Raw genomic sequence first — 21,079 nt, 5'->3', positions numbered from 1 at the left:
GCATAATGTTCCCATAAATGAAAACTCCTCAGGAATCTCTTGACTAAGGACAGAGTAGCCAGCATTATGCTATCCCTAAGGATAGGAACAAGCCTAAGGCGCCTGGCAGCCATGCTAAGCTGGGTCTGCAAGTGGCTTAATGGGGTTTGGGGATAGAGAGGGAGCAGTCAGTGAGTTGGTGTGAGTCAGCCATGTGGGGCTGGACCAGAGCTGTAGGGAGGAGCCAAGAAGATGGAGCAGAGGGAGCTGGGGAGTTCACGTGGAGGCAGATAAGAGTGCTGGAAAGACTGGGCAGAGGTAGATGGCAAAGGAACTGAGGTCAGTTCATGTAGATCAGGACTAGGAGAGCTAGGGAAATGGTGGGGCATGGGGACAGAGAGAAGAGGTTAGTGCATGTGGGGGTGTTCCAGAGGGGTGCAGGGGATTGGAGTGGGGAAGAGAGTGAGAGGGAGCAGGGGTAAGTTCTTGTAAGTCTGGTAGAGTTTCTGTGGGGGGTGGCCATGTGGTGGGGGGGTGGGGGATGGGATGAACCAGGAACAAGGACAGTTCAAGTGGGGAGGGCCCAGGGTACAGGAGGCGCAGGGAGGGTTAATGGGGAGGTAGAGTGAGCAGAGGTTGCTTCATGCGGGTGTACCAAGACGTGTATGAGTCTGGCTGGTGTGAGCAAGAGAGGCAGGCAGGGCCAGTTTCTGTCTGGAGAGGGGAAGGAGAGTGTAGTGAGGTACACGGCAGGGGAGGGAAAGGAAGGGAGCAGAGGGGTCAGCCCTTGTGGGTGGTCCAGAGAGATGTGGAGGTCAGGGCTGGATGGGTAGAGAGCTGTACAGGAGTAGGGTGGCAATCAGACCTAGAGATGGCAGAGGTTGGTTCAAGTGAGGGTGAACCAGGGAATTCAGTTGGGGGGAATGAGGAGGGAGAGGACCAGAGGTCTGCCCATGTGGACTGGGGAATAGAAGGAGCAGAGCTTAGTTCACATGAAGATGGAGCAGAGAGGTGGAGGGGCATGGGGAGCAAGAGAGGGCACTTCACATTGGACTGGGACTGGGAAGGAGAGTGAGCCTGATATCTGTGCGGACCACCGCAGCTAGAAGAGTTCTTGCCCTCTGCCCACAAGAAGGAATTCAAGTATGGGGGCATGAGTGAGAGAAACAATAAACATGAAGCATAACAGAAGTAGAAATATTTATTGAAAACAGAGTACGCTCTTAAGAAAAAATGTAAGAACAGATTGATCCAAGAAGGGATAGTCCCACCCTGGGGTTAGGGCCTGTCCTTTTAGGCTGATCCCTAATAATCTGCTCGGCGTGGGGTGGAGGAATGGGTGGAGGGTTCCAGGAATTAAGGGTCCTCCTCTTTCTTGACCTTGTTTGGTATCTTCAGTTCTGTCCTAGTGTCAGGGGCATGCTAGGAGTGGGCGGCTCCCTTATGGTAATTCCATTTTAATTGGGATAATGAGCAAAATGTCAAGTATGGTCACATTTCTTGCTCAGCCGATTTCAGGCTGGTTTCAGCTGGTCACATCCCAACCCTGCTCTTTCCTTCCCCAGCCTCAAGCCAAAGTTAGTTTATGTGGGACTGGACCAGAGGGATCTAGGGGCAGCGGCAAGGATGGCAAGGGAGCAGAAGTCATTTTGTGTGTCTCCTTGAAAGAAATGTTTGGTGGATTAGCCCTTTTTTGCTCCATGGTGTTAGAACTACGAGCAGCTGGAGTCATCGATGGGCATGCTAGGGCTCAGCGTCAGTAGACTGTCCCTAAGGAGGTTGTGTAAAGAGAAGAGGTAGTTCAAGTTGCCCTCACCATGAGGCACAATGCATTGGCCAAGAGCTGAAGGGCTGAAATGCAGACTGGTGTCACTAGGGCCCTCTTGAGAGTCTTTCACTCTCTATCAGATTTTAAGTTCTTTCTTTTGGGCTGTTTTGATTTTGTAAGTTCTATGATGACAGGAAAGACAGGAAAGAACATGTATGTTACCAGTTTTTGGTTAATGACCTCTTTGGGAAGCCCAGTACTTAGACTGTGAGATTTGACCCAGGTCTTCCAGGGACCATGTAGCCACATGAAAGGGCTAAGGGCATCTCTACCATTCAATGGGAGAAATTTCCCTCCAGTGAAATCTGGCTTTTCTGAGAGAGAAGTCCTTCCAAACATAACCTCAACTGCCAGGGTCTCTCACTCTCTTTGGCTAATCTCAAAACTCAGAACAACTCTTCTCTCAAGGGAGCTCCTGCTTTCAGTGACAACTGTGTGCTAGGGCTGCTCATCTTGATTTTATGTTATTGCCACACTTTCAAATATTAGAATTTTGGCAGTACACTAAAAGGAATCAATACACACTGAAAACAACAGTTCAGCAACAATTACCACTTAGTCACTGCTCCATAGAAAATGGCTAGTAATCAGCCTGCTATCTACTTAGTCGCCCTTCACTTTGACTGCAACTACTTGCCGCCTGGTGATGCTCACGCACCAAGTCCCTCCAACACCACTGTGATGTGTCCTCCACTCCACATCTCAGTTCACCATCCTGCATGCTGGACATTGCTGGGATAGCCTGCATCTTCCATTGTAGCCACAGTAGTCAGTCTGCATTGACAGCAGTTGAGAAGCAGTGATGCCATCCTCGTATGCCATGCTGAAATACATCAGACAGGTTTGATGACCGAAATCTCTGTCAGCAGCCCCCAAAACTCTTAAGGGGATGCTAGGCTCATTTCTGAGAACATCACCTCCAGCTCTAGATGTATCTGGAATAAAGTTACCCTCATCTCTAGCTTTTCCCCACACACTCCTGGTCTTCTTGTATTCCAAGCTTTCCCTTAACCGCTGCATTTGGCTTTTATCTTTCTGATGTCAGTTTCATTTCCTTTCTCCTCTTTGTTCTGGACACCTAGTATGTCACCAAGACTTTCCCTACAGTATTCACTCTGATAATACTCCTTCCTTTTTCATTTCCAAAGCGACCACCTCAACCCAAATTTGCATTGCTGCAATGTCCTCCTAGCTGAGATCTCTGTCCTGTCTTTTCCCAAGACAGTCGGCAGTCCCATTTTTTTTTTTTTTTTTGGTAGAGACAGAGTCTCACTTTATGGCCCTCTGTAGAGTGCTATGGCATCACACAGCTCACAGCAACCTCCAACTCCTGGGCTTAAGTGATTCTCTTGCCTCAGCCTCCCGGGTAGCTGGGACTACAGGCGCCCACCACAACAACGCCCAGCTATTTTTTGGTTGCAGTTCAGCTGGGGCCGGGTTTGAACCCACCACCCTCTGTATATGGGGCCGGCGCCTTACCGACTGAGCCACAGGCGCCGCCCGGCAGTCCCATTTTTTCACGCTCAGGAAAGTGGCATAAGCTTTAGACTCAGTCACACCTGGTTCAAATCCTAACTCTTCTACTCAGCAGCTTTGGCCTTGTGGAAAAGGATTTAACCTTCCTGAGTCTCTGTTTGCTCATCTAGAAAACAGGGGTGCTATGAGGGCAGAGGGGGATCACAGTTGTTGAATGCGTAGTGTGGAGCCTAATGCCTGGTGGGCGGCTGGGTGTGCCAGTCCACTCCTCATGGCCACCAAAAACTTTTGATTATGAGTAGAAGACTGCTTCCCAGCTAGGGGAAGACAGCAGTCTTGCAGATATGTCCCTTGCCACTAGGTGGGGTACCAGGACAGAGGCCCCAAGGCAGCACTGCTGAATCTCCTCTGCCTGAGAGGGCTGTGATCCTGAATAGCCTGGGAGCATGATGGAGAAGCTGCCACAGTGGGAAGAATCCTGGCAGGGCGATACACCCCTTGGAAAAGGCCACCAGGTGTGGGCACTGATGGAATGACATCTCATTTGGATGGATGCCCTATTAAGTATTAATTAAAAGAGAGAACAATGACATGTTTGCATTTCTGATTGTGTGCAATCAACATTGTTTACCTACTGCATGTGCTTACTAAGGTTCCCCGACTACACTGAACACTTCTCAAAGAGAGAACATAGGTGCATCTTTGATTTCTTTGGAGCTGGGCTTTGCACCAGGTGCGGGGCTTCATCCATCAGCAGGCTTACTACTTCACTAAGTTTGCTGATCCCATAGCAACTGTCTATTTGCTCATTACAACTTTCCAGCATTTTGTGTCTCTTTTTCTTCCTGGCCATTATCCCTTGTTGGGGGTTGAATCGTGACCCCCTATGTTGGAGTTCTAACCCCAGGACCTCAGAATGTGATCTTATGTGGAGACAGAGTCATTATAGAGGTGATAAAGTGAGTTTATTAAGGAGGGCCCTAATCCAATATGATTGGTGTCCTTATAAAAAGAGGACATTCAGACACAAAGACAAGTAGAGGAAAGATGACGTGAAGAGACACAGGATGTCATCTACAAGCCCAGGAGAGAGGCCTCAGAAGGAACCAGCCCTGCTGACACCATGACCTTCAACTTCCAGCCTCCAGAACTGAATTAGACGATCCATTTTTGTTGTTTAAGTCCTCCAGTCTGTGGGACTTTGTTATAGCAGCCACAGAAAATTCATACATCCTTCTCTCCTATTGAAAAACTTCTTCTGTTACCTGCAGAGTGTCCTGACTGGAAGTGTACACAGTGATGCTGAGGAAACAAAACCTGAACTTGGAATTTGTACTACAAAACACGTTGTTCCATGGACACTGAATATGGCCACTCCCATGCAATCAGTGAGCACCTGGGGGTGTGCAGCATCACATCTGAGTTTTTTCTCAACTTAGAGTCTCAGTGTGAGCATGCACATGAGGCTGTGTCCTTGTGAGCTGTTGGATGTAGGAAAATACTTGTGCAAATAGATCCAAAAGGCAAATTGATGATTAAAAACTCCATCAGTAAAGCATGAGAGGAGTGAATGAGTTGAGGTAGGGCGACAGAACCTCTGATGTCATTGGTGATAGGTTTGTTGTTCTAATCTATATAAAGTTTGAGAGAAATGCTTTCAGGATGAACCAGCCTGTCTGAAAGAACAAACAGCAATCTCATAAGAGGCATTGTGGGGTAGCAGTGAAATGTTTCTGGAGCTAGACTTCTGGGTCCCATCATTGACTGCACCCTAACTACTGAATGGACTCCAGTTACCGGAAAGCTCAGTACCTCATGTTTTTCATGTGAGGCAGCATGTGGATATTAATATAACCTACCTCAAAGGAGTTGGTGGATTAAATAAGCTAATATGTCTGAAAAGCTTAGAACAGCCTGGCACAATAAAAATTGGTTGAATGTGGGCAGTGCCTGCGGCTCAAAGGGGTAGGGCGCCAGCCCCATATGCCGGAGGTGGTGGGTTCAAACCCAGCCCTGGCCAAAAACTGCAAAAAAAAAAAAAAAAAAAATTGGTTGAATGAATGAGTTTAGAATTTGGCTGCAATCTTCAATTATAGGGCTCAGGAGTTATGTCATTAACCCCAGTGCTCCAATTTAGGGGTATGCCTTTAGAACGAGGTTTCTTAACTGGGCACTCAGACTTCAGGAGTCCATGAATTGGCCTGAAGAGATTCTTAAATCTTCTGAAATGACATGGATAATTTGTGAGCAATTTTTATCAGATTTTTTCAAAGAATCCAAGAGCTAAAAAAGATTCACAGTCAACTGCCTTGGAATTGAACATCACTATTTAGGGTATGGAGAAAAATATTCAAACCCATAGCACTGTGTCATAGTAATGTGTGTGTATGTGTGTATGAGTGTGTGTGTTGCATTTGGAGGAAGCACCTACTTTTGAGATCTTTTGTCCACACCACCATTTCCTGAGATCTGGCTGTTTCCTGGCCCTGCTTGGATTTTTCCAGTGAGGAAGCTTTAGCATCATTTCCATGCTACCCCTGAGGGCATGAGAGTGCTGCTTCCCTTACTACTTGGGGGCCTGGGGATCTCTGTGACTCTGTCTCTGTCCTGCCTAGACGTTCCCTGCAACCATTCACTCCTTGGAGCCTCTGGGGTCTAGCAACTTCACCAGTCGCCTGGACTTCCCCCTCTTTGTCCTCCTTCCCCTCCAACATTTTTTAGCTTGAAGATCAATTTTCTTGAAGGAAAAATGCCAACAAAGTAGGATTTATTTTCTGCCAAGAAATTGCTCTCTCACTTCCTTATGCTGACTGAAAGCCATTTTACTTATCTATCTTTAGCATTTTTTGAAAGCTTCAATTCATTTTGGGCTTCTGTCTTCCTAAAATTATTCTTTTGCATCCACGTCATTGTGTGTGTGCTTTTTATTCATCATTAGATCTGTCCTCTCTTTTTATCTTTTGTATTCATTTATTTATCCACTCACTTAGCAAATATTTAGCATTTACTCTGGCCCAGGCACTGTAGTGAAGAAAATCAAGTCTCTGACTGCACGAGATGTGCATTCTAATGAAGGGGACAGACAGAACACAACCTCAAGAAGATATGGAAGGGTAAGGGGGTAGAAAAGGATGAAGGGGGTGCTGTTTTGGTCAGAGAAGGCCTTGCCATGGACATGATATTTGAGCAAAGACTTGAAGCCTGGTGGAGAATGGGGTAAAGAAGCCCAGGCAGAGGGAGCAGGAATTGCAAAGGCCCTGAGGCCACAACAGTCTTGGCACAAGTGAGGAATCATGAAGGAGCTTGAGTGGTTTCCAGAAGGAGGCAGGGAGCAGGGTGGGCCTCATAAAGCTGCTAAGTAAAGGTTATGTTCTATGGGAGATGGGGAGCCATTATAGGGTTCTGAGCAGGAAGGTGATGTGACTTGTATCCACACTGCCTTGTCTTTCTCTCCCATTTGACCTACATGCTCTCTTTTCTTAATTTATCCGACTTAGAATTTTTTTTCTTGAGATGGGTCACCCTGGGTAGAGTACTGTGGCATCATAGCTCATAGCAACCTCAAACTCTTGGCCTCAAGCTGTCCTCTTGCCTCAGCCTGCCTACCCTGTTTCCCTGAAAATAAGACAGTGTCTTATTTTAAGGTGTGCTCCCAAAGATGCGCTAGGTCTTATTTTCAGGGGACATCTTATCTTTCCTATAAGTAGGTCTTATTTTCGGAGGATGTCTTATTTTCGGGGAAACAGGGTAGTAGCTGGGACTACAGGCACCCACCACAATGCCTGGCTAGTTTTTCTATTTTTAGTAGAGATGGGGTCTCGCTCTTGCTTAAGCTGGTCTCAAACTCCTAAGCTCAAGCAATCCACCTGCCTCGGCCTCACAGAGTGTTAGGATTACAGGTGTGAGCCACTGTGCTGGGCCTCATGACTTTAGAATTTTGATCATCTATATTGCCCATCAAAGCAATTGCTTAAATGCACCACAGCTTCCTGCTATAGATTTGGGCCGAAATGGCCAGTGTAATCATTGATTTTATGTGTCAACTTGACTGAGCCACAAGGTGCCCAGATATTTGGTCAAACGTCATCCCAGGTGTGTCTGTGTATGCGTTTTTTGAATAAGATTAGCATTTGACTTGGTAGACTAAATAAAGCAGATGGCCCTCCCCATTGTGGGTGGGCCTCATCCAATCAGTTGAAGGCATAAATAGAACCAAGAGGCTCACTCTCTACTGAGTGAGAGAGAATTTCTTCTGTCTGAAGGCCAGAAGTACTTCAAACTAGTACATCAACTTTTTCCTGCTTTTGGACTTGAACTGTAACATTGGCTCTTATTTTTTTTGGAGACAGTCTTACTCTGTCACCTAGACTAGAGTGCAGTGGCATCATCATAGCCCACTGCAACCTCAAATTCTTATGTTAAAGCCTCCTGAGTATCTGGAATTATGTGTGTACACCACTTATCAGGACTAATTTTTCTGCTTTTTTGTGGATACAGGGTATCACTCTTACTCAGGCTGGTCTCAAACTTCTGATCTCAAGTGATCCTCCCACTTCAACCTCCCAAAGTCCCATGATTGTGTGACCACCATACCTGGCCCTCTTACTGAGTCTTGAGCCTGCTGGATTTGATACTGAAGGTAGATCATCAGCTTTTTAGGCCTTACAAGTTAGGACTGGAACTACATTATCAGCTTTCCTGGGTCTCCAGCTTGCTAGCTCACCCTGCAGATCTTGGTACTTGCCAGCCTCTATAATAGTGTTAGTAAATTTCTTATAATAAATCTGCCTATCTATACATATCTGTCTGCAAAATATATATTATGTAAATATAAGTGTATATTTATAATATCTTTATATATATTTAAATATATATTATTCTTCACAATATCTAGCCCTCCTAATTGGCTGCTGCTGCAGAGAGCCTTGCCTAACACAGCCAGTAGAGGGCAGTCTCTCTGCTATTTCTTCTATGAGTCCTATTGGATCCGTTTTATTCAAAGAGGAGAAATTCTTGCTAATTCTTTTTTTTCCAGACAAAGGAAGGTGATCTCAGAAAAAAAGAGGAGCAAAGAGTTGTTCATATATTTGAAAGAAGAAAGTCAGTCCAGAATAGGCCTGAGATGACCTAGGCAATGCATGTGGCATGAGGGAGACACCAAACCTCAGCTACGGTGACATTACCCAACACATCCCGCTCTTCCTGGAAATAAACATGTAGGGTGCAATCTTAGAAGTGGAAAGGGTGGAAAGAAGTAGGGACACTGACAGTGCTGACAGAGCATACATACTTAATGCATAACCTTTTCACACATGTGAGAACAGAACTGCAGAGAACAAGGCCTGGAAAGATGCACACCAAACTTTTTTCCTTTTGTTCCCTTCTTTTTTTTTATATACTAAACTTTTAACAGTGGTTTTCTCTGGAGAGGGGAAGGAGCGTGGAGGTAGCTGCAGTGAAATGAATTTTCTCCTTTTATTCTGTTTTGGATTGAAGCTCTTAAAACAAAATTGTATTCATGTATGAAATTTATTTATTTATTTATTTTTTTGAGACAGAGTTTCACTATGCTGCCCTCAGTACAGTGCTGTGGCATCACAGCCCACAGCAACCTCAGACTCTTGGGTTCAAGCGATTCTCTTGCCTCAGCCTCCCAAGTAGCTGGGACTACAGGTGCCAGAGACAATGCCTGGCTAGTTTTTCCATTTTTAGTAGAGACAGGGACTTGTTCTTGCTCAGGCTGGTCTCCACTAGCTTTTTTTGCACCTGGTTGGCAGATAAGTGAAGAAAAAATGTGAGAGATCACGTGTGAGGTTTTAGTGGCCAGACCTGCTAGTGTCAAACATCTCTTCTCCCAACATCTCATTGGTAATATTGGACTCACGTGGCTACAGGTAATCAAAGGGTATTCTGGGAAATGTGGTCCAGCTACATGGAAGAAAAAGAAATGGTGTTTAGTGAACACGTATCACAGGTAATGATGGAAACTGTAGATTTAGAAATGTACTCCCAGGGAAACTATAGTTAACCTGCTAGGGGAAGGCATTCCTGCACTGAAATCCCAGGAGCTCCAGTGTGTAAGATATGGGAAGAGGAGGAGAGGCAAAGAAGGGAGATTAATAAGGAAAATGACTGTAGGAAGCCCAAGAGGATGGAAGGGAACAGAAGCAAGGGGAGAGCGTGTCAAAGAGGAAGTGGTCAACTGTGTCAAGGTGGTAAAGGCTAGAATTTGGCCTTTGGATTTAGCAACAGAGAACTCATTGGTGACTTCAGCAAGAGCAATTTCTGTGGCAAGGCGGGAACAGGAATAAAATTGCAGCATCTTGAGGCTGCAAAGTGAATGAAGAAACAGAGGACCATATGTAGAACCTTTTTGAGAAACTTGACTGTGAGTGAGTGGCAAGAGATAGGATAGTTGCTAGTGACCATGTGGATGTGATGGGGGTGGGTTGTCTTTTTCATGGAAGAGACTTGAGAATGTTAAAGGAAAGGAACCATGGTAAATAAAATCTCAGGTATAGGCCCAGGAATGAGTAGCTGGACTTCTGGAAGAGGAAAAACAGTCTTAAAACAGACTTAAGTGCATATGGCAATTTGGTTTATGGTAGAGGTTGAATTAAACAGTGGTGTGAAGTGATAGGCTATTTACAGAGGAAACAGGCATGCATCTATGTATATGGTCATCTATGCACACATGTGTACTTTTCTTTCTCCAGAAAGCATTTAAAACAGCTTACAAAAACACATTCTAGTAGGGCGGCGCCTGTGGCTCAAAGGAGTGGGGCGCCGGCCCCATATACCAGAGGGGGTAGGTTCAAACCCAGCCCAGGCCAAAAACTGCAAAAAAAAAAAAAATACATTCTATTAGACAACAGAATAAAGCAAGTGTTTAGAGAGTGAGAAAATGGCATGTTGGCTCAGTGAGGGGCAAGCATGCATTTAGATTTTATAACTTTATATATCTCTTTGATACTGACTGCTTTAAATATCAGTGCTAAGCTGATTTTAGATACCTCGATCAATTAGTGCTGTGATCTATGATGGATAATTTTGGTTATGTAACTGGTTCTACAATATTCCATTTCAGGCAGAGATTAACATTTATTCTGGATATTGCTCCAAAAAATCATGCAGTTCCTGCTCTTGGCTCCATGTATTGTGCAATGGCCTTTGACCACAAGCAATAAAACCTGCCATGAACATTAGACAGGCACTGACTGTTCTGGCCTTAGAAATAGCTTCTAAGTCAAACAACAAGCTCAATTTCATTTCTCTGTAATCATATCTTGTTCCTGACCCCATATGGCACCCTACAAGCCATCTTTTGGTGTATTTACTCTGAAATCTTTGGATACCCCTTAGCCCCTGCATATCTCATGCCTACAATGCCCCTTTATTTCCTGTCTCCTCTTAGCAGACTTCTTATTCCACAAGATCTTGTCACATGCTCTAGAGAACCTTCCTCCCTCTCTCTTTTCTTTTATTCATTCTTTCTATTTTTTTCTTCTCAACTAACTTCCTTCCTTCCTTGTCTCCCTCCCTCCTTCTTCCTTTCTTTTTTTTTTCTTCTTCTCCCTTCCCTCCCTCTATCCCTACATTCCTTCCTTCCTTCTGTTTTAGAGATGAGGTCTCACTCCATCACCCAAGTTGGAGTACAGTGGCGTCATTATGAGTCACTGTGCCTCAAACTCCTGGTCTCAAGTGGTCTTCCCCTTTAGCTTCCTAAAATGCTGGGGTATAAGCCACTGTGCTGGTGCAGGAGAATCTTTATAGAGACTCCTCCACGCTGGATTAGTACTACTCTGTGCTTTTCTAGCACATATTCTTCATCATAGCTCTTGTCTTGCTGGGTTAGAAGGGTCATCTACCCCATTGACCTTGTTCTTCAACTCTATTCTTGGGGCCCAATATGTGGTTTGGGTAAAGTTGGCCCAGTATGCACATAACTCTCAGAGCACAGACGTAGGATGTCAATGTAAAAACTAGCATGATGGTTACATGGGAGTGTATATTTGTTAAAATTTTAATTAGGCTTGACATTTAAAATCTATGAAATTTATTGTATATGCACTATTACCTCAATAAATCACCATTAAGTTATTTTTTGTTTAAAAAAGAAAAAATCTCCCTATATATCTGCAGTTGTTTTTGCTGTCTAGGAGAATAGCATGGTTTTCTCTGGGTGGATAACTCTTTGTGTAGGAAGATAGCTGGCTTCTTGGTGTTGAAAGGAGAGAGTCAAAGATAGCTGAATTGCCCCTCTACGGAAAGGCAACAGATTCAGAGGTCTCTTGGTGTAGCCACTTTCATACTAAAGAAAGGGTGTCCCTCTAATGCTGAAGTGTTCGAGAACTCCCTGTGGCTGCCACTTTGGTGTGTGAAAGTAGGCCTTTAACATCTACTTTTGTGTTTGTTCATTGAGGCAGTAAATGTTGATATGGCACTAGAGCCCATCTGTTGAAGTATCCAGCCAGGGAAGTCATCTCAGCTTGGAGCAGGCATGCAAGCCACAGGGAAACGTTGAGAAACCAGAACTTGAGGCAGAAGTGTTCTAGTCATGAGCCTGGGGGAAGCAGAGGGATGGGTATGCCCAGGAAGGGGCTCCTGAAATTCTGATTTAGAGGAGTTGTAAACATGGGCTTAGGGCAGTGGTTCTCAACCTGTGGGTCGCCACCTCTTTTTAACAATGAAAATACATTGCGGCATTAGGAAGTTTGAGAACCACTGGCTTAGGGAGTCACACAAAGCTGAGTTCAAGTCCTAACGTGGCTGCCTAGCAGCTTGTGTGACCCTAAGCAAGACAGTTAACCCCTCAGAGTCTTGTGTCCCTCCTCTCTGAAACAGTCATAGGCTTTACCTCACAGGAACAAAAGGAGTGAAGGCCATTGTGTGAGTGCTCCAGCTGCTACGACAAAGCACCACAGACCAGATGGTCTAACCCATAGACATTTATTGCATCCCCATTCTGGAGGCTAAACATCTGAGTGATCAGTGTGCGGGCAGTGCTGGTTCCTTCTGAGGCCTCTTTCCTTGGCTTATTGATGCTGCCTTCTCCCTGTGTCTTTACACTGTCGTCCCTCTGTGTGTTCCTATGTCCTAATTTAATCTCTTCTTATATGGACAACCAGTCATCTTGGATTAGGGCTGACCCAAATGACCTGATTTAATTTGAATCACCTCTTTAAAGGCCCTATCTCTAAATGAGGTCACATTCTGAGATCCTGGGGGGTTAAGACTCCAATATATGAATTTTGGGGGCATAAGTCAGCCTCTAATAGTTATCCCAGCATCTAACAAGCAGGACCTCACCAAATGTGTACACAGTCTCATGTGGGCTTTTCCTGTTGCCCTAGAATTAATGGCTAGAGACAAAGATTGGAAATTTCCACTTTGTACAGGAAGGAGCCAGGGCAGTAGGAAGCAGACACTTTCTTCAGGGCTTCCCAAGACATGGGAGAAATGTCTACTGCCACTACCTCCAGGCCTCAGCACTGCCAGTCCTCAGCCCTCATTCTAATTGTGTTTGCTTACTACTGTCTGGCTTCCTGATAAGACTGGGAGCTCCCCAAGTCATATTTCTTCCAGTTTTGAGTTCAGCCTCTACAACAGTGGTTCTCAACCTGTGGGTCCCGACCCCCCCTTTTTTTCTTTTAAAACAAATTTTATTTACATATAATAGATAAATTAGCTTAAAGAAAAATATTAAGTATTATAATTGCTGGTTGAGGATTTACAAAGATACTCTCATTGACCAAATTCTAAGCAGGCTCCTTTGAGCCACCTTCTTGAATAGGGCTTAAACTCAACCTACAAAGACCACAGACTCTCAGCACAAATTACTTCATTCACACTCTCCCCTCATCCACTCACCCTCCCATACACACTTGAACAGGTATTAAGATAGTTTCTAACAGCTCCAAGTTGCATCCTTAAAATGAGACTCCAGCTGCCTCAAGTTCCTGTCTGAGAACCCTCAAGGCTGCCGAAATAATTTGTATGTTCCAGTCAACACCTGAATTTAGGGCCCTTGTCTCCTAGTTAGGTAGGTGCCTAACTTTCTATAGCACTAGTTAACAAACCTAGATGGATTTCAAACGGATCAACACCTATCCCCACCTCTGCTTGTTGTAAATTTCTGCTTCCCTACTCAGGTCAAGCCCCATTGTTCCCTCCCCATTCATTCTCTCTTTAAGATGCAAAGGGAGAGTAAGTAGAAAACTCCACATTCTCCCTTTAAGATGCAAAGTCACCTCTGCACAAATTCAAGTGGAATTTGGTTCACTATGGACCCTCTTCCTTATTGCAATAATAATATTACTATTTTAAATCTGCTTTAAACACATTATAACTAGTGTTTAGTTTTATTTTTGACAAGATGCGGTGAAAATTAATGAAGATAATATGCAGATTATTAAACTCTGAGCAACACTTAACTATTGTTAAAATAAGCTCATTCTCTAACAAATGTGGTAGAATTAGTGATGGATCAGTATTGTTTCAATTCATAACAGTTTCAACAAAGAACTGAGCTTGCCACAAAATTATTGATTCTAAGGAATCTCTAAAATAATTAAACTGTCAAAGGTTTTGGAAAGAAGATAAGGATTATGCTGTTAATCACTATGGTGAACTGAACACAGCTACAATATCCCTCCTTTGCACCAAAGTCTGGATATTCCAGAAAAGGCCAAAGGAAATAGTGCGAGACAAACACTGGCTGCTACCCAGGTCTCATTCTCTCTTTTATCTCTCATTCTCACTTCACCAGTGCTCCTCTGATTTAAGCTCAATCACTGAGATGGGGAATATATTTAGACAACCAGATTTTTAAAGTTCCAATGTTACTTTGCCATTAGGTAGGAGGCTAAGTCCCAACGTTGTGCTAATAAAAGGATTGTTATGTTCCATGACTTCCAACTCGCTCCTCATCCAGTTCTCTCTCAAGGGCGTGGGGAAGCGACCGGCGCTGCAGGGTCAGGAATCAGCTGTGGGTCTGCACACCTGGCTCCACCACGCCTCACCTGTGTGGTCTGGATTTCCTGAGGTCGCTTACGGACTCCGACAGTACACACGCATCAGCGCAGCAGTGAGAAGAAAAGAAACCAGGCAAAGGAACCGACAAGGCCCTCGGTACACGATGGAAGCTAACCTCCGCTCTAACTGTATCTGCCATACTCGGGAATTAATTGAGAGCCCCAACCCCTTTTTAACAATGAAAATACATTGCGGCATTTGGAAGGTTGAGAACCACTGACCTACAACAAGTGAGGGGATTCTACCTTTCTGCCATGAGGATCCTGGGAGTGCCTTCCCATGCTAAAGGCCTATTTTGGTTAAACCCTTCTGGCTGCTAGTGCCTGAAATCAGCTAAGGGCAAATGCAGTGGCTCTTGAGGTGTGCTTTCAGATGAGTGAACTGGGACTAATTACATCTGCTCACTGTGGGTCAGTTTTCTCTTTTTTAAATGGAGGTTCTAAGCAGGACTGACTACATAATTTATGGTACAAAATAAAAATTCAGGGCCCCTTGTTTAAAAGTTATTAAGCATTTCAAGCCAGTGATAGCAGAGCACTAATTCAAGTGTACAGAGCCCTTATAAATATGGGAACCACGCGACTACCTCAGCTGCACACCCATGAAACTGACCTTGGTTCTAATCTTGGGCCTGCTCTTGAAAGCAAGCAGGTATGTGATAATGTTGGGGAAAGTGTTCTAGAAACAGCCAAGTGCTGGACTTGAAGATTGGGAGCTTCTCAAAGTCTAATGTTTTCTACTTCCTGATATTTGGGCTCATTCGGACTTTTGTAATTAGTCTGCTTATCCACAGCAGTCCCTCCTTATTCCCCTCTCAAAATCCCTTCACTTAGCATACAGCACCCTTTCACATGGCTGTGGGCCTGGGGGTCCCAAAAGTATTAGGATCAAGGTGGACCATCCATCCCCTAGGCCTCAGACCAACATCTCTGCTTGTGCCTCTGCCCCGAGGCTAGAACAGTCTTGCTCATCCAGCAGCCTGGGAAATCCCAGCGTTCCCTAGCAACAAGACCCATCCGGAGCTGTTGCTAGGGAAACCCTGGGATTTCTATAGCTACTGTGAGCACACTGAGCATCTCTGCTCCCACAGCTGACTATGTCTGGTGTCAGCAGAAGAGGGGGAAGGGAACTGATCATCTACTGCCAAGAGGGGCGAATCTCATTTTTCTGAATCCCATTTACCTGTGCAAAGGGGGTAAGTAGGTCACCAAGGGCAGGGCCACTCCTCTAGGCTGATAGTCCTTCCTTACACAGAAGCCTCCAAAACAATTGCTGCTCAAATTGGACTTGGGTAGTCCACTGGGCTTCCATAGCTCCTGGCATACCTAGCCCAGAGATCACCAGACTGCCTTCTATCTCATATCTGTGTGCCCTCTCACCCTCTGTGTCATGGGTTGCTGTGTCCCTAGTTCCGTGCTCAGGGCAGGGCTTCAGAAAATTCTCCTTGGTTTTCTGGAGAAACCTGTGGGTTCCTTCTCAGAATAACCCACATGTATTCTTTGAATACATGAAATAAAATAGGCAGGAATACAAAGAAAGAAATTTTGTTGAAATAGTTATTAAAATATTTTTAAAACCATTATTGTGATACTATAAAATATATATGCATATTCATCAATGTATTAAATAAAATTGAGTGGCAGGTCTAATAACTACTGTAATTTGGAAGTATGACAAGTGTAAAGGATATTTGAAGAGAGCTGCTGCCACAGTTAATGTGAGATGAAAATGTCAGGAATTCCTCTTGGTGACAAAGTTACAAGTACTGTTAATCTTCTTGTGGTTGGTTGCCTGCATTCATTATCCATAATGATAAATTTCAGTTCAAGGTTGGTGAAAATAAAAATGTATCCTTCCACCATCTAATTCCACAGACTCCGTAATCTTCTGGAAGGTGTGAACTCCAGGTTTGGACATTGCACAATGCATAAAAGAATGAATTCTTGCCCTGGGTCCCCAAGAGAGTAAGTGCTCAGTAAGAGGAAAGGAGGTTTTGTTACACTCAGTCAATCACCTTGCTCCTGGGCACCCCTTCCCTTAAAAGTGGAGGAATCTCAACAAATGATGTTGGGACAACTGGATATACTTATGCAAAAGAATGAAGTTGGACCTTATTGAATTCTATATCCAAAAATTAACTCAAGATTGATCAGAGTCTAAAGAGAAGTGCTAAAACTATAAAATGCCTAGAGGAAAACAGGGCAAAGGACTTACGACATTGGATGTGGTGATGTTTTGTTACATACAACACCAAAAACACAGGCAACAAAAGAACAGAAAATGGGACCACATCAAATTTTAAAACTTCAGACATTAAAGGCACATCAACAGTATGAAAGGTAACCCATGGAATAGAAGAAAATATTTGCAATTCATGTATCTGGTAAGGGGTTTACCTAGTATATATAACAACCTTTCACAGCTGAACAATAACAAAAAACAAACAACAGGATTTAAAAATGGGCAAATGATTTGAATAGATATTTCACCAAATAAGATACACAAATAACCAATAATAAACACATGAAAAGATGCTCAATGTCACCAATTATTAGGGAAATGCAAACGAAAACTACTATGAGATGCCATTTCACACACCCTGGGGTGACTATCCAAAAAACAGAAAATAACAGTGTTGGTGAGGCTGTGGAGACATTGGAACCCTTTTGCACTGTTGATGGCAATGTAAAATGGTTCAGCCACTGTGGAAGACAATATGAAAGTTCCTCCAAGAATTAAAAATAGAACTACCATATGATTCAGGAATCCCATTTCTGGGGTATATGTACAAAAGAACTGAGAGCAGATTGAAGAGCTATTTGTATACATGTATTCACAAGAGCAGGATTCCTGTAGCCACATGGTGACCAGCATGTCCTCCCCATCAGGGGCAGCTAAGTGGTGTCTGGCTGAGTGGCCTTTCTGTGGACCTGCTTAGAGACAGTGGTTTCCTGTGTTGGATTATGGTCCTGGATGTGGAAGTTGGAACTCTGGTTCCAGGCCTCAATTGCAAACTATTAAAGTTAGTGAGAGAAAGGGGCCCCCGGCAGTCTTGGGTAGGTGGGGGCAGCGGGGAGGGCCAGTGAGGCTGCTAAAAGATGAGAGGTGACCTCACCCTTAGAAAGAGGCTTCCTCTTCCTGAGACAGTTGGCTCTTGCTTGTCACCAATCTTCATTGTCAGAAAACTTGCCTCCTACTTCATTGCCAGCCCAAATCATGATGCAAGTTATGCCTTTCTAGGAACATTCATCAGGTTTAATGACTTTGACTTTTGTCCAGCATCAATGCCACATTTTGTGAAGTTATCCATTGAGAAAATGACTGAAAACTGTCCACTGTATTTAGAAATACCCACCTGCCTCGCTTCCCACACACCTGCCTTTTCCCTCCTTCCTCCCTTCCCGCCTCACAAAACACACAGAGACACATCATTTCACAATGGGTTGATTTTATTTTATCACCATTGTGTACCCAGTGGGTGCTATTGCCCAGTGGACAGACCTCCGGAGACCTGGTAGATAGTTCTGAGGTCTCTGGACACACTCTGAAGTTACTGTCTTCTGAGACTGCCCGCTGAGGTGGTGGGGCTCTCCCTGTTCTGGGGGGCCTGGCCTGCCTCATTCTGACTGCCATTCTCATTCAGCCAGTTATAATAGCCCATCAGCATCACCCCTTTCCTTTTCTTAGGTTTGATTGAAGGGGTGGTCATTTTTGGAGAGGTTTTTCTTCTCAAACTCCCTCTATGGGGTCCTTTTGCCTTTGTGGCTCCCTTGGGCACCTGGAAAGACAACAGGGAGATCACAGAAGGGCAGTGGTTTGGGGGAAGAGGTAGAAGAGAGGAGAGAGGATGAGAGAAATATGGGCTGGGGGGGTGTCATGTGGGCCAGGGCAGGGGAGGAGTCTGGGGGAGACAGGAGGGGAAGGCAGGAGGAGCTCAGGTGGTTTCCTCACCTTGAAGCTGCCTCTGGACTTGGGGTGACAAGGTGTTCTCTTCTTCCCCTGTGTGATCTTTCTTCTTTGTGGGTGAATGACTACACCAGAGGCTTGTGGTTTACTGGTCATCTTGGCCATGTCAGAGCTTCCTGGTGTCTACTCAGACCTCCCGATCTCTCTCTGTATACCCTCCCCAGGACAGGGCCTGGTCACACCCCTGAATTTTGTTTGGTCATCCACTTCCCAGCCAATGGTAGCCCTGGGGGACCTTAGACATCACAAAGCACCATCAGGACATCATAGGGGGTGTTAAGATGACATCTCCATAGGAAAGAGGTGGGGGGTGCTGGAGGGCCTAAATTTACACTGGTTGGACAAAGTAGGAATTTCTTTAGTATCTGTCAATGACCTTCCCAATGGATCTGCCCCCTCTTCATCTTCCATGTTAAATTCTAGTGAGTTACAAGGTAGGGAGAGGGTGTCTCCCACAAGCCCTTTTTCATGGCCATCCCATTCAGTGGTTCACTCTATTCTCTCCCACCCTTCATCATTACCTAGTGTTTACATTTCTTACCTACAGTCCTTCCAAGGTAATGTGGTTATATTACATTTCTCTGGAAATGTGAATTATTCCACTTCCTGCCTACCGATTGCTTTTAAGCACCTTAATGACCACCCACTTCTTGGCTATTACCAAGGAACTTTTCCATTCACCTCCTTTTTCCAGTGTTCACATAAGCTCTCCATGGTTTTTTATACTATTTCCAAATCTGAAATCACTGGTTTCAGGCTGTCAAGACTTCATTAAATAAACTTGTTCCACTAGTTTTAACAGTGTGTTGGGGGGTGTGTGTGGGATGAGGTAGATATTTTTGTGCTAGAAGTTGTGCCAGGTGTTCACATTTAGAAAACTACGGGCTTCAATATTGTACTTGAGGCTCAACATTGTACTTGAGGCTCATTCTTGTCTGACAAGTGAAAGGAAGACCTCCTGATTAAAAAGGAAAACTAGCTGGGTGGCGCCTGTGGCTTAAAGGAGTAGGGCGCTGGCCCCATATGCCTAGAGGTGGTGGGTTCAAATGCAGCCCTGGCCAAAAACTGCAAAAAAAAAAAAAAAAAGGAAAACTAGTTTTACTCACAGACCACAGATAACATATACAGAAAATTCTATCAATCTAAAGAAGTGCTTCTAGAACTAATAATTGGGTTTAGCAAGGTAGTAGAATACAAAATCAATACCAAAGTCAATTGTATTTTTATCTTTATAGCATATTGGGAAATTGAAATAAACAGCAATTAAGACATCTTTAGAAAATACAGCATGCTTAATGATAAATCTAACAAAATTTGTAGAAGATCTGTACACTGAAAACTGCAAAACATTGAGAAGATAAATAATTAAAGACCTAAATATATGTAGATAGATATTGTTCAAGGGTTGGCAAATTCGATATTGTTAACATGTCAATTCTTTTGAAATTCACCTGTAGGTTTCACACGATCCCAACCAAAATCCAGAAGACTTTTGACATAGAAATTGGCAGGCAGCATAGCTTAAAGAAGTCCTGTGAAGCAGAGAAGAAAGATGCAGGGGTTACACTTCTTAATTTTAAGGTTTCTTATAAAGTGAGAATAATCGGGATGGTGTGGTATTGGCATAATGATAGCAATACATCAATGGAATAGAATAAAGAGTGCAGAAATAGACCCCCCCCACACATATATACACAACTGGTTATTGATAGAGATGCAAAAAAAGATGAAAAAGGAGAGATAGTATTTTCAACAAACTGGATGTAGAACAATCACATATCTGTATGAAAAAACAAGTTTCAAGCCATATCTCAAGCCACATAAAAAAGTAAGTAAAAATGGATCATAGACCTAAATGTACAATCAAATATGCAAATTTTCTAGAAGAAACAAAGGGGAAAATATGTGTTGCCTTTGGTTAGTCAATGATTTCTTAGATACAGCAAAAAAGTTCAAATGATTAATTTAAAAAATTAATAAATTGCAGTTCTTTAAAAGTAAGATCTGCTCCAAGAAGACATTGTTAGGACAGTGAAAAGATAACCTATACATTGGGATAGAATATTCAGAATAACATTTTTTTATGCAGTTTTTGACTGGGGCTGCGTTTGAACCCGCCATCCCCAGTATATGGGGCTGGCGCCCTACTCTTTGAGCCACAGGCACCACCCCAGAATAACATTTCTTATAAAGGTCTAGTTTTCTAAACATATAAAGAATGCTTAAAAATTCAATAAGAAGGAATCAGTCAAACGAAAAATGGGCAGATTTGAACATTTCTTGAAAAAGACCTGCAGATAGTAAATGTCCTCATACACAGAAGCTCAACATTATTCATCACAAAGAAATGCCAATTGAAATCACAATGAGGTACCGCTATCCACCTATTGAGAATATTGAAAATAGAGCTGGGCATGGTGGCTCATGCCTGTAATCCTAGTACTCTGGAAGGCCCAGGCCAATGGATTACTTGAGCTCGGTGCAAGAGTAAGACCCTTCTCTAAAAGTAGCTGGGGGCGGCGCCTGTGGCTCAGAGGGCAGGGCGCTGGCTGCATACACCGAGGGTGGCCAATTCAAACTGGGCCCTGGCCAAACTGCAACAACAACAAAAAAAAGCGTTGTGGCGGGCGCCTGTAGTCCCAGCTACTTGGGAGGCTGAGGCAAGAGAATCGCTTAAGCCCGAGAGCTGGAGGTTGCTGTGAGCTGCGATGCCACAGCACTCTACTGAGGATGACAAAGTGAGACTTTGTTTCTACATTAAAAAAAAAAAAAGCTGGGCAGACTGGGCACCAATGC

This window comes from Nycticebus coucang, chromosome X (genome assembly GCF_027406575.1).
Source record: "Nycticebus coucang isolate mNycCou1 chromosome X, mNycCou1.pri, whole genome shotgun sequence".
In the NCBI taxonomy this organism is placed as follows: Eukaryota; Metazoa; Chordata; class Mammalia; order Primates; family Lorisidae; genus Nycticebus; species Nycticebus coucang.
The sequence above is the reverse complement of the archived record's forward strand: the minus strand, read 5'-3'. Positions refer to the sequence as shown.